The sequence below is a fragment of the Colius striatus genome, chromosome 4 (genome assembly GCF_028858725.1).
Source record: "Colius striatus isolate bColStr4 chromosome 4, bColStr4.1.hap1, whole genome shotgun sequence".
NCBI classification, from domain to species: Eukaryota; Metazoa; Chordata; class Aves; order Coliiformes; family Coliidae; genus Colius; species Colius striatus.
In genome coordinates this window covers 84,964,544-84,979,032 of record NC_084762.1, presented here as the reverse complement: position 1 = coordinate 84,979,032, position 14,489 = coordinate 84,964,544, and positions in this window count along the sequence as shown.

Below are 14,489 nucleotides of genomic sequence, written 5' to 3'. Positions count from 1 at the left end.
CACGTTTAACATATCTGTATGATGGTATTGTAAGGTGTAGGGGACAACAGTGGGTCTACTATGTCTGGATGGTGATAGAAGAGCACATAGTCCCTAGCTGCTATAGATTCCTCTGTCCCTTATGCTGGAGCTGGTGCATTAGGCTGACAGTCCTTGCATATCTGTTCCTCCTCTGTCCCTTTCTAAATGTATATAATCTATAGACCCTCAGTATATTGTTGATCAGGCCATTAAACTTTGCCCTGGTAACTCTCTGCTTTACCTGTTGAATGAAAAAGCTGCCAAATGGCTGTCACAGCTTTGTCTTCAAGCCGTTTAAGCCAAGAGCTGACCTTGAAGACCTCCATAATTTTTTAGGTTCACAACTGAAGTGGAAGAAAAAGGCATCAAGTATAATGATTTTCTCCCTCCAAAACAGACTTTAAAAATACATTCTGGCTTAGCATTTTATGCCATCTTACAGCCTCCAGCAAGTTTTTACAGCTGAGCTACATTCCAACCCCAGAAAATTCAGTGCAGCCCCCAAACTACTGAAGTGCAGATAGCTTGACCATAATCTGGGAAGATTCAAGAGGAACAGGTCAAATGATACACTAAACACTTATTTTAACAGCAACATTTTTAACAGCAGGATAGAGGCATGTTTACCCAGGGCAGGTTTAATGTGAGAAGATTAAAGTCTTCTCTCTTGAAGGTGAATGTAATTACTTTACTGGTCTTTATCTGTGTGTATTCAAAAATAACAATGCTCTGTCCATACCAGGGTCTCAAGGTGCTTACAAGATTAACTTGATAAGCCTTAACCATCCCATATTGTCAGGCCCTCTGGTTATCCCAGTTTACCAATGGGAAACTGGGGCTTGGGGAAAAGGGAGAACTTAGGCTGTGGGCAAGCATTCATAAAAATCAGTACCAGCACTAGGGCTCTTCTGGTTTTCTGTTTTTCTTCAGGTTTTCTGACTTCATGCAAGGATCATGGCCAGATCCCCTGAGGCAAAGCCTTTGTCTCAGTTATGCTGCCTGTGATTCACTGGGTCACTGACAGCAGCAGTAAAGTTCAGTTTGACTCTTTGAGTTGTGGTAAGCATAATACTAACCTGGATCTCAGCAGTGACAGTAGGAGTTTGCCTGCTCTCACAGAAAAGTGATACCCATACCACTATCAGAAATATAAAAGCGTTATCACAGTGCTCATAGAAACAAATTGGAGTCTTTATCCTACCAGGGCTCAGCCAAGAGTTCATATCATCTTCTTAGTAAGAGATCTGCCCTTAGGTCCTCAGCACAAAGATTTTCCCTGCGTGCTGGGGTAGCTCCAGGATTTTATTTTGCTGCAAGGCCATACTAGTAATAACTCCTGTAAGTTTTGGATTTGCAATGCTAGTTGCTGAAGAACATGCTCAATTACAGGTTAGGTTATGTGTCTTTACTACAACTAAAAGGAAATGTGTGTTTTTTTCCAATCTTGAAAAATCCAGAAAGGCATCTCTCTCCATGCAAAATATTTTGTCACAGTAGCCACCTTAAATGTCACCCTGGATTGGTGACAGATTTATGGTGATGTTTTCCCACAGAGATGGTTAAACTCAAGTGTTGCCTGTAAAATACTGATTTTCCTACACTGGGAGGGTCTGAGGAGAAAAAATGATACGTTACGTAAAATTTGATTTATAAAACACATGTGCTTGTTGCTTCAACCTCTGGGTGCATTTTCATTACAAGACACAAATTAAATTCAACATTGTGATGCCAACAACTGTTTTTCATCCAAGACTGAGCAGATAGGGTAGGAGCTGGAAGTTGCAGTGCAGGGATGGGAATTCAGGGAGGATCTTGAAAAGGGCAGAGAGAGGACACAGAAAGAGGGTAACTGATGAAGACATATACTTTTATAAAGGCATGGATATGCACTTTACTGGCTATGAACTGGAAATTACCATCTGGAGTCAGAACTACTCTTTTCAATATTAAAAAAAATGAAGATAAAGGTTCCCACTTCCTCCAACCTGAGATTTATTTGCAGTGATGTTTAGAAGTCAGTAACAGAATGAAAAAAAAATGTAGATGTTATTAATGATTTCCTTAATGTCATAGTACCTATGCAGATCTTTTCAGGAAAGTGCTGGGATCTGCTGTCTGGAGGTGGAGGTGGGAGAAGGATTGCTCCATATCCAGGTCCTAGTCACGGCTTTTACTTGTGTCTTAACACTTTAATAAGATACATTTTAAAATAAATGCTATGCTAAGGATGGTGTGATGGATGCTGAATTTGATGGGTAGTGATACAAATGCAGATTAATATTAATCATATCTGTGTAATTTAATGAAGGATATAATGCCACCTGCTGTGTGGTGAAAACAAATTACTGCTTCTTTAGCTGTTTTTGACTAGTTGTGGAAAGAAAATGAGTTTGGACTAAACTAATTTCCCTTCAATGTCTTATATGTGTAATTAAAGATTCATGTGCTGCAACTAAGCATAAATATTGTGTAAAAACAGACACAGGAGAGGCTTATAATGTTAGTCCACCATTTCCTCAGCATCTTCTTGCTGAGTTCAGTAGTAGTTTCCTTTTCTTCATCGAGGGCCTGGAAGACACCCTTATGCACTTCCCTGCTTTGTTACAGGGAGAAAAGAAATCTCTGTGGAGGCAATAATGACCTTTTATCACTACAGCAGTGCCAGATGGAGACATATATTCATATGCTTAGCATAGGCAGAGAATTTAACCAGTCTGCTGTGTTGGTACATCTGCTTGGGGATGCTGCACTGGTGGCTCTGAAGCCTGGGACATCGCATGAACTGCATAGGCCTTTCTGAAGTGACAGAGTTGAACCCTCGGCAAGTTCCCTGATGACACCAAACTGGGAGGACTGGTCGTTTCCCCAGAAGGCTGTGCTGCCATTCAGCAGGATCTCGACTGGCTTGAAAGTTGGGCAGAGAGGAACCCCATGAGGTTCAACAAGGCCAAGTGCAGAGTCCTGCATCTGGGGAGGAGCAACTCCATGCACCAGTACAAGCTAAACTAAACATGAGCCAGCAATGTGCCCTCGTGGCCAAGAATGCCAATGGCATCCTGGGATGCATCAAGAAGAGTGTGGCCAGCAGGTTGAAGGAGGTTCTTCTCCCCCTCTACTCTGCCCTGGTGAGGCCTCATCTGGAGTCTTGTGTCTGGTTCTGGGCTTCCCAGCTCAATAGTGATAGAGAACTTCTGAAGAGAGTCCAATAGAGGGCTACCAAGACGATTAAGAGACTGGAACATCTCTCTTTTGAGGAAGGATTGTGAGACCTGGGGCCATTTAGCCTGGAAAAGAGTGAAGGAGGACTTTATCAATGCTTATAAATACCTAAATGATGGATGTCAGGAAGGTGAGATGAGTCTCTTTTCTGCATGCTCAGTGACAGGACAAGGGGTAATGGGCACAAGCTGGAACACACAAAGTTCCACTGAGACATGAGGAGAAACTCTTCTGTGCAGGTGAGGGAGTCCTGGCACAGGCTGCCCAGAGAAGTCGTGGAGTCTGTTTTTCTGGAAGTTTTCAAAACCTGCCTAAACACATTCCCGTGTGACCTGAATGAGGTGAACCTACTTTAGCAGTGAATTGGACTGGATGATCTCTAGAGGTCCCTTCCAGCCCCTACTGTTCTGTGATTCTGTGACTTGGTGGGGGCTTTGGCTAATGGGTTATTTTGCAGCTCAGGACACCTAACGTAGCCAGAGCTCCTGCTCTGGAGCATGCAATGTCTCCTTGCCATACCTAAAGGCTGAATGGCATTTATATCTGCTGGATGGCATTTATATATGGCAAACTGGCAAATGGTGGTAACAAAATAACTTTGTCCCCCAACAAAGTTAATTGCATGAGATTTAATGTTGCTAAGAGATTTGGACTGCATCCCTCAAACTTCAGGAGATTAGGCTGCAGAGCAGGAGGCACTGCAGAGGGACTGGCACCACGCCAATAAACAAAGCTTTATCAGGATGATATGTTAATATTTGTGTGTACTGTAAAATTAAAAAAAAGGAGGCAGGGTGGTGGACTGCCTCATCTGCTTCTCTGGCATAGTGATTTCCATTGAAGCTGATGGTAAAACACTAATGCTTCAGCAATAAAGACAAGTGATTTCAAAACAGCTTGATTGCAATGGAAAACAGATGCTTAATTCAGTCAGTCCACCTTCATAGTATGGTAGGGATTGGAAGGAACCTTTAGAGATCATCTAGTCCAACCCCCCTGCAGAAGCAGGATCACCTTGATGAGGTCACTCAGGAACACATCCAGGCAGGTTTTGAAAATGTCCAGAGAAGGAGCCTCCACACCCTCCCTGGGCAGCCTGTGCCAGGGCTCCCTCACCTGAACAGTAAAATAGTTTTTCCTTATGTTTAAATGGAACTTTTTGTGTTCCAGCTTCATCCCATTACCCCTTGTCCTCCACCATAGAAAAAAGGGATGCCCCAACCTCTTGAAACCCACCATTTAGATACTTGTAAATATTGAGATCCCCCTCAGTCTCCTCTTCTCCAGGATGAACAGCCCCAGTTCCCACAGCCTTTCTTCATAAGGAAGATGTTCCAGATGTTGGCAGGAAAAAGGCCAAGAGTGCAACAGTGGGTCCTGCAGACAGAGAAGGTGCTTCTGAATTTCAGCTAAACTTTGGGCAATTAAAACACTGAAGCTGGTATCAAAATGGATTTTTCTGAATTACTTGCTGGAGAGAAGTTAACTGGAGAAGATGATAATGATGTGTGCCAAGGTCAGAAGAAATGTTTTCTGAGCATGGATGTATGTGAGGGGTTTGAGGAGGGCCCCTGGCAGTGTTCCTGCCTGGTCCTGCTGTTAAGTTCTTACCTTGGAGATATGAGGAATGTGGATCTGAGTATGCTGGACTCTGGAAACACAAGCAGATGAGTGTAAAGGGTGTCACCACTCTGGCTATGACTGACTCAAATTCTAACAGAAACTTGAGTGGTATTTTCATGAGGACCACAGAACGTGTTGTCTGTCTGGTGACCACATCAGCGAAGTGTAGTGTGTGGTTTTCTCACCACATAAAACCTGCAGCACCTGAAAAGGGTGTGGGGGAAAGGGGGAAACCTTGAGGTTTCATGGGATGGAGGACAGCACAGTTTCTAGCCCCAGAGCTTAGCGATTTCAACTATGGTTATAACACAAGAGCCACAGCTCTCCTTTATTGCTGGTAATCAGATAGGAGAAACCTGGGTTTTCATGTCATCCAACCTAACACTTTTCATAAGCACTTTGCCTGAAATCTTGGTCCTGGAGGACCAGATTGGTCCAGGACCAGATTGGTCATAGAGTCCAGTGGGACAGGAGCTAATTCTCAGATAGAATGATGTACTAGCCCTATGCACTGGCTATACTCTGAACTTACACACCCAACAGTCACACCAAGATAAAACAGAGGTCATAGGAAATTCACATTTTCTGTATAAAGTGTGAGAGTATAATTAGTAGGATGATGCAGCTTATCCTTAGATCACTAAGGGGATGGGTAAGGCTGTGGAGCCTTGTGTAGCTCAGCCCAAATACAGATTCAAGTCCAGTCTGATTAAATATTGTCTGTTGTTTCCACAATGTGGTTCAAATGTGTTTGCCCTGATTTTAGTGGACAAAGTTTACACCTATGAGATGTTCCCTCTTTGTCACAGCATCTCCTAGCATTGGGATAAGGTAAAAGTGTGATATTTGTAGTGTTTCTATAACTGGGCTACAAACCTGCCAGATGCTATTAATATGCCCTAAAAAAATCCAGAAGAGAAGGACAAAGAGTGCATCAAGCATTTTTTGGCTTTGCTGCTGATCACTGGGTGAAGATAAATATTTGTGCAACAATAAGTCCCATTATCTGGCTTTGGGAATAGAGTGATGGTTCAGTCCAAGTGCTTTATCAGCTCCACATTGGAGGAGAACTATATAGAAAACTTATCTCAGGACTGTCTTGGCTTTTGCAGATCAAAATATGACTTTGATTAGTTATAAGTTTTATATTGCTTTAATAAGGCTTGTGTATCTGAACAGTCAGTTCTTTGCACAGTTCATTGCGTGTTCCTGTGTGACCTGATCCAGGTGGTCCTGCTTTAGCAGAGATGTTGGACTGGGTGATCTCTAGAGGTCCCTTCCAACTCCTACCATTCTGTGATTCTGTGAAAAACTCCTCCCACTTTACATTATTTTTTTTATTGTCCTGATCTGCATGTGTCTAATTCATTTCTGTATTTGAGACATGAGTATTTTTTTGAGATCCACCTTATCTTCTTGAATGCTGAGGAAATGTACCAGGTTGCAGAGAGCTGTAACCCAACAACAGAAACTAGGGACACTGAAGCTAAACTCAAATTCAACCTGGTGGAAACTTTATTATAGTATATTATAGCACTGAAGAAAAAGTCGGTTTAACTTTTAACATCACACCTCCCAACTCCATAGGAGTTCAAATGAGCTAATCCTCACAAATTTAAGTGATGTAAAGTGACTTTCACTCCAAAAGCCTTTTGTCCTGTCGATTTTCTCCATTCGGTTGTCTTTCCATGCTCAACTGTCAGCATCGGCAGAGAGGAAGGAAAATAGTAACAGCAGTTGCTGCCAGAGCAGAAAAATAAAGTGTGCAATGTTTTTTGTAGCGTCCAGAGAAGGAAAGACTATGAGCAGAGAAAAATGTGTGCTGAGTTTAATCTTGACATTTCTTCTAATAAACTCCAACACTGTATTTAAAAAAGGAGTCTCTAAATTGGCAAAACCAGGCCTTATATTAAAAGTATTGTCTCTGGTTTAATAAACACTGGTGGAAAGTGCTTTTGTTCATATTTTTCTGTCTCTCTGGTCTGTAAGGATTAATTCATCTGTTCAAGCACAAGGCTGGTAGCTGAGACCATTACAAAAGCTGACCTTACAAAAACAAAGCTCTTTGTTCCTCTCCTGTGTAACTATCTGGGAAGGTGCTCACTGGCCCCGTGGGACTCTTGCTCCATCACTAACAACCTCCTTCTGCTAGGGCTTCAGGAGCTGGAGGAACATGGGGGAACAGAGAAGCCAAACCTCCTTCTCCTCTGTCTGGTTTTAATGTCATGAAGGAGTTGTCGGAAGTTCTTAGTTTTGCATTTTGATCTCATTTCCCATTCAGCAGCTTGGTACAGATGTGGATTTTCCGAGCCATCTGATCTGTTTGGATAATAAAAGCCCGCTAAATCTTTTGGGGAAAAGCTGATATACAGTTGCCAACATTTTTGGAGATGTTTTCCAAGCACAGTTTTCCAACTGAACCCCAGAGGGTAGGCAGGCTGGGAGCTGCTGGAGAGCTGTGTGCTCGTATTCATCCATTTTTAATGTGCTTAAAAAAAAGAAAGAAAGAAAGGAAACAATGCCCTTTCCTAGTGACCAGCTTCTCTAAAATGACACAATTTTGGGCTTTTCGTACTAAAGAATTTCTTCCCATTAAAGTTTTTATATATATATTTTAATCTAGATTCCTGGTTTTCTGCCAAAATGTTAAAAGAGTAGCAATCTTTTCCCTACCCCTATAACAATGAGAGATCCTCACATGCTCTGTATCAGGAAAAGCATACTACAATCCCATATTGTGTTTTTTAGAAAGCACTTAGTTTCCTTTGAAATCTGGTTGCGGTGGTAAACATGCAGAAATAATGTCACGGATGCTAATCCATAAGCTCCCAACACCACTTCCCTCTCCTGTGTTTTATGGGCTTCTCCCAAGGAACAAAACTGATGGTATTGCATCTGCCACCTTGAAGAGCAGTCATGGAGCATGTTATATTCATCTTGTGTGACTTGAAGTGCTGAAAGGCTCTGACTTATTTTTTTGGTATGTCTGAATATGTTTACAATGTAGAAGACAATGAGTGTCAATAGTAGGTATGTTCACTCTGGACACCCTACTGCTGGAATGCTCTTGGATCTGGTTCTTGGGAAGCACATCACCCATGGGGAATACCCAGGGCCTGCTCTGCAGTGTACTGTGTGTTGCCTTGCAGACCTGTTGTGGGACTGGCATTTGCCCAAACAGATGTACTCTGTGCTGCATGCCCTCTTCCCACTCACTTCTACTGTTCTGAGTGCCTCTACACTTTCTTTGAGAAATATCCTTCTGAAATGTATCTTTTTCAAGTTTATTCTCTTCCTCATCTTCCTTCCTTTCTTATGATACCTTCTCCTACTGAAAGTGTAAATACAGTCTGCTGTCAGGTCTTTATAATTACTGTTCATGAGATTAAGAACTTGCTCTCAAGGCTCTGCATGTGGATCTATAAATCACGCTGACAAAGTGCATCCAAGACTCATCAATATAGATTTTTCAAAATTAGGATTGAAGACACCATTGCTTGCTTTATCAAGCAATGTGCAGTGAGACTCACTGGAGAACTCCCATTGGCCTCAGAAGGGGAATGCAAGCCTCATCTCAGCAGAGCAAATGGCACAAAAGCAGGCATCTGTTCTCCAAACTGCCTTTGTTTTGGTGTTTCGTGTGAGCTGGAGAGCCTCCTGTCAGATATTGTAGAAGGAAGATTTACTTTTTAAAATTCTAATATCATCAGAAGATTTTTCTCTTAGAATTGAAAAACAGGAAAGGAATTTTAAACAGCAGGCATGTCGGACACTGTTACAGGTAGCCCAAGTATAACTTACAGAGAGACTTTAATCAGAACAATAACATTGAGGATCGTGATGCTCCGGCCGTTTTATCTTACCTGAATTGTTCAGTTAACGGTTGGGCTAATTATTAGCTGTCAAGCTTGAGCTGATTGTACTGTGGGTTCTTGTGATATATCTTTGTTTACTTGAAGGCAAGAGGTATGGTTTTGATTTTAGAAAAATCTCAGAAAGCAATTTCATGCATTCACAGCTTACTCAGTGTTGTAATTTCAGTTGGTGCCTTCCATGCTGCTTACTCTTTCAAAGCCGATCTATTAATTTCTCTTATCTCCTTCACTGTAAACTCCCAGAGAACAGACTGTCTCCTTTATTGCATGTGTGTAAAGTACTCACTGCAATCTGGCTTTCCTTCTTGCTGGGACTCCAAGGTGCTGATACAATTAATGTGTGGATGGAAAGTTTGAATAAGCTCCTTGTAGCTGCTCTGAGTGTGTGTGAGGAAGTCTCCTAGGATTTTTCCTATAATAAAGTATTATTTTTCACATTAACAATTCCAAAATAGCTGAACTTTGACTTGGACTTTTCAGTGCATGTTTCCCAGCATATGTGTTCACTAGGTTGTTCTACCGCTGAGGGTAAAATTCTGTGCACAGTTCCCAGGGAGCAGTAGCCAAACCAGCTGTCTTTTGCTGCTTCATTTTGAAGAACAGATCTTGTATCTTTTTTGTTTGCACCTCTATAAACTTTCAGACCACACTACAGCTTGAGCATATCCCTCTAAGAAGCATCTACAATGCTTATTTTGAAGATTCATCTCACAAAAATATACTTCTAATTTTTCAAGAAAAAAACCTCTTACTAAAGGACAACCTCTTACTAGAGGACAACCACTCTTTTACAGGTATGTCACAGTAGTGGTGGTGTAGGGATAGAGCTGCTGGAGGTTAGTGGCTTTTCAGCTTACTTTGCAGCATAACAGTGAAGATCAAGTATTGGGACAGGACCTCAGAGAACTGGACTCTGCTATCTCTCTGTTTAGTTTGAAACTTGCGTTGCCTTCACCATAGTGAAGCATCTGATTTCAGTAGGTTTTGGTGCTTCATTAGAACATTATCAATACAGTCTTATAGTGCCTCTTGTAGTGCCTGGTGGTTGTGTGACTCTTGCAACTATTATCCTCTCAGAGCTACTTTCTGAACATATTCAAGAGGGGCAGAATAGCCTGGTGGAGGTGTGGAGATATTTGAAAGCGGTGGTTGCCCATACGAGTTGTTCTTGGCACTCATTTTATATTCCTGAACTGTCCCTAGAATCATCTGTAAGATCTTTGTAAAGGGTTCAGGTAATCTACAGAAGCCCCTCACTTTTAGCTGTTTCACACTGAAAGGCTGAGAAAAGCTGAGATGAGGAAGCCCATGGCAGTGCAAGCAAAGAGTAGGGCTGCATGAAGAAACTTCAATGTCAAGTAGTACAAAAAGTTTGAAAACCTTGGGTTAAGCTGTCACTAGGATATCATCGAATCATAGAATGGTAGGTGTTGGAAGGGACCTTTAGAGATCATCTAGTCCAACTTCCCTGCAGAAGCAGGTTCACCTAGATCAGGTCGCACAGGGACATGTCCAAGTAGGTCTTGAAGACCTCCAAGGAAGGAGACTCCACACCCTCCCTGGGCAGCCTGTGCCAGGGCTCCCTCACCTGAACAGTGAAATAGTTTTTCTTATATTTAAGTAGAACTTTTTGTGTTCCAGCTTCGTCCCATTACCCTTTGTCCTGTTGCTAGACACCATAGAAAAAAGGGATGTCCCAGCCTCCTGACACCCACCATTTAGATATTTGTAAATGTTTATAAGATCACCCCTCAATGTCCTCCTTTCTAGACTAAACAGCCCCAGTTCCCACAGCCTTTCCTCATTGAAAGATGTTCCAGTCCCCTGATCATCTTGGTGGCCCTGTGCTGGACTCTCTCTAGAAGTTTTCTATCCCTCTTGACCTGGGGAGCCCAGAACTGGACACAGGACTCCAGATGAGACAAGATATGGCCTAAATCACCAGATGTTAGGAAAAACAAGTGACATGTAACAAGGATTTCCTTTGAATTTGATTTGTCCTACAAGACTGTCAAAGCTGTGGATGATGGAGCACTGGAACAGGCTGCCCAAATGGGTTGTGGAGTCTCCTTCTCTGGAGACATTCCAAACCCACTTGGATGAGTTCCTGTGCTCTTGGTGGTCCTGCTCTGGCAGAGGGGTTGGACTGGATGATCTTTCAAGGTCCCTTCCAACCCTCAACATTCTGTGAGTCTGTGATCATGCAAACCCCATGTGGGGCAGAGAGGACATCTGAGTTACTACAGAGACGGATTTACTGTTCCTGGAGTCTGGAGTCAGGGCTCTTCAGACAGATTATCCCAGAGAATTTTTGATTCAGGCACCTGAAACCTCCCCATTCCTTTAATAGAGCCTGCTGCCTATATGGGAGCGGTGTGGGTAGTTTTCCCTGACCTCAGGTCCCATATTCTGTCAGGAGCTTCTTGGAGGTGAATGAATATGTAAAAGGATAGCCCTCTTTTACAGACGAATGTATGAAGACAGAAATCTTCAGGTTCAACACCACAATGCAAATGTTGCATCACTATGTACCCATGAGCCTTGTTTTTAGGTGACCTCCTGTTCTGTAAACTCATATCTCCCATTTGGGAATTCACAGCAGGTGTGGGACTTGCAGATGTCTGCCTGGGTGGTGGGAAATGCTCAGGTGTCATGTTGTGTTCTTGTGAGAAGCCTCTTTCCTTTGGTAGCTCCTAGCTGTGAGTGGGGAAGGGCTCAGGCCTGTCTCCTGAAGTGCAAGGTGCTTCTCTGGCATGTGAAGTCTCTGGTCTTTGTTTCTTCTGTCTGCCTCAACCCTATCCCTAAGGCAGCCCCTGGCCAGCAGGGCTGCAGGTCAGGCTCAGTGGTTGCCTTGATTTCCCCAGTGAAGCTTGATGGCTCCATGCCCTGCATCTACCTGCATGTGGCATTTCATCTGACAAAATGCCCCACGCAAATACAGAAGGTGGGGAAACTTATGGTCTGGAAGTCTTATATGGAGCTCCAACTTCATTTTGTGGCTGCTTAGGGGTTGAATGCTTCAGCCAAGCCAAAGGATGGGTGCCAGGAATGCCTGAACATTAGTTAGACTTTACCACTAAAAGAAGTAGATGAGAAGCTCTCAGTTCTTACAAATTTATACGCAAAATGACTTCCCCAGGTGAGGAAGAAAAACAGCCAGGCTCAGGGTTGCTTGCAGGTGCAGAATAGCCTCTTGTTTTCCCTCTTTTCAATGTTCTTTTTTTTTTCATTCCTTTAACTACTGTTAAGTGAAGGCCTGATCTTCCATCCTTCCAGGTGCCCTGTGGAGAGCTGCTCCGAGTTCAGTACTTGTGCCAGTTGAAACAAAAGGACTTCAGGCCAAGGATCTCAGCTTGAGACCCTCAAAGTTATTTAGGTTCCCAGTGCCCGATGTGAATGATGACTCCTTATCAGTGATGCTGTGCTTGGGAAGGAAAGCACATGAGGCAATTAAAACTTTGGATGAGGGGTGTCTAAGCACTTGATCATGATCTTTGGGGATCACATGGGAACCTATGATTTGGGGAAGAGGCCGTCAACTGTGAGTCCTAAAGCCGATTAGAATCATAGAATGGTAGGGTTGGAAGGGACCTTTAGAGATCATCTAGTCCAACTCCCCTGCAGAAGCAGGTCAACCTAGATCAGGTCGCATAGGAACATGTTCAGATGGGTCTTGAAGACCCTCAAGGAAGGAGACCCCACGGCCTCCCTGGGCAGCCTGTGCCAGGGCTCCCTCACCTCAACAGCAAAATAGATTTTCCTTGTATTTAAATGGAACTTTTTGTGTTCCAGCTTCATCCCATTACCCCTTGTCCTGTTGCTAGACACCATCGAAAAAAGGGATGTCCCAACCTCCTGACACCCACCATTTAGATATTTGTAAATGTTAATGAGATCTCCCCTCAGTCTCCTCTTTTCTAGACTAAACAGCCCCAGTTCCCACAGCCTTTCCTCATAAGGAAGATGCTTCAGTCCTCTGATCATCTTGGTGGCCCTGTGCTGGACTCTCTCCAGAAGTTCCCTGTCCCTCTTGAGCTGAGGAGCCCAGAACTGGACACAGGACTCCAGATGAGGCCTCACCAGGGCAGAGAGGGAGAAGAACCTCCATTGACCTGCTGGCCACACTCTTCTTGATGCATCCCAGGATGCCATTGGTCTTCTTGGCCACGAGGGCATATTGCTGGCTCATGGTTAGTTGATTATCAATCAGGACTCCCAGGTCTCTCTCTGCAGAGCTGCTCTCCAGCAGTTCGACCCCCAGCCTGTACTGGTGCATGGGGTTGTTCCTTCTTAGATGCAGGACTCTGCACTTGTCCTTATTGAACTTCATTTACAGCCTCTCCAGATCCCTCTTAACTGCAGCCTGCCCTCCAGCATATCAAACTCCCTGGCTTGGTATCTGTAGCCTTGCAGAGACTGCACTCAGTCCCGTCACTCAGGCCATTAGTGGAGACAAGAAGCAGTACTGCTCTAAGGGCTCGTCTGAGGGACACTACCAGTTTCTGGCTGCCAGATGGACTTTGCAGTGCTGGTCATATCTCCTTCACCCTGACGGCACAGGCAATTTTCCATCCACCTTATAGTCTTATCCAGTCCATATTGCACCAATCTGATGATAAGGACACTGTGGGAAACTGCATCAAAAGCCTTGCAAAACTTAAGGTGCACAATCTCCACTGTCCTCTCCTTGTCCGGAGTGCCAGTCACCTCACTACAGAAATCAGACTCAGGCACGGTGTAACTTAGACACAAGTTCAACCAGGTTTTCTTTGCACTCCCTCCACCCTCCAGGATGTGGTGTTAGTGGGGATGAAATTCACTGTCTCACTGCCTGGCCTGGAGCTGACATACCTTTAACATAAACTCATGCTGCTGCAAAAACGATTGAACCCAGTACCGAGCAATTGAGTCCCAGATATTCCCTCCAATTATCCAAACCACTTATACTCTGGGAGAAAGTACATATGATGGTATTCAAGACAGAATAATTATGTAGTGGAATCTTGCAGTATTTATGTGAAGGATTTTACACCAGACTTCCAAATGTTAGTAAAATCACTCCAAGTAAACAGCATGCAGGGTTGGCATGTCTGTCTCCCACTCTCATAATGCTCGCTCGTGTTTATGGGCAGACTCATATGGGGTTTTATTGCTAACGTCTTTCTCATTAATAGCCTGCTTGAGTTTTACGGTATATCTTTTGGGCACAAAATCAATTGAGAGTTTGCAGTTACATTTCCGGATAAAAGATGCTGTTTATATCATGTTGCTCTGCAAACCTTAGACAAAGGGATCTATGTGGGAGCATCAGGCATTCACGGTGCTGGACCAAAGATATTGTTGGGTTTTCTGCAGGATGCTTACAGCCAAGAGATCGGAGTTCACTGCCAGAGTTAGTGTCTTCCCTCAGCTGGGTGCAACAGCAAGACCAGAGCTGCAAAAGGATGGGAACTTCAAACAGGGTTTGCCCTGAGACACTGCAGGCTGGGAAATGCACCAGCTCCATGGGACTTCTGTATTCAGCGGAGGAAGGGCAGGAGCATTATGGACAGCGTCCTAGTCTTGCCTGCCCTTGCAGAGGTGGGACCTGCCTTAGAGCAGAGCTCTTGCTGCGAGCTCGCGAGGCCTCATATGGGCACACTTTGTGCAATGTTAGGCAACATGCCACATGAGTCACTTTGCAGAGCCTGGAAAAATGTAGCAACATATGGAGCTGAGTTTGGGGAAAGAATTGAAAACAAACCTCATAAC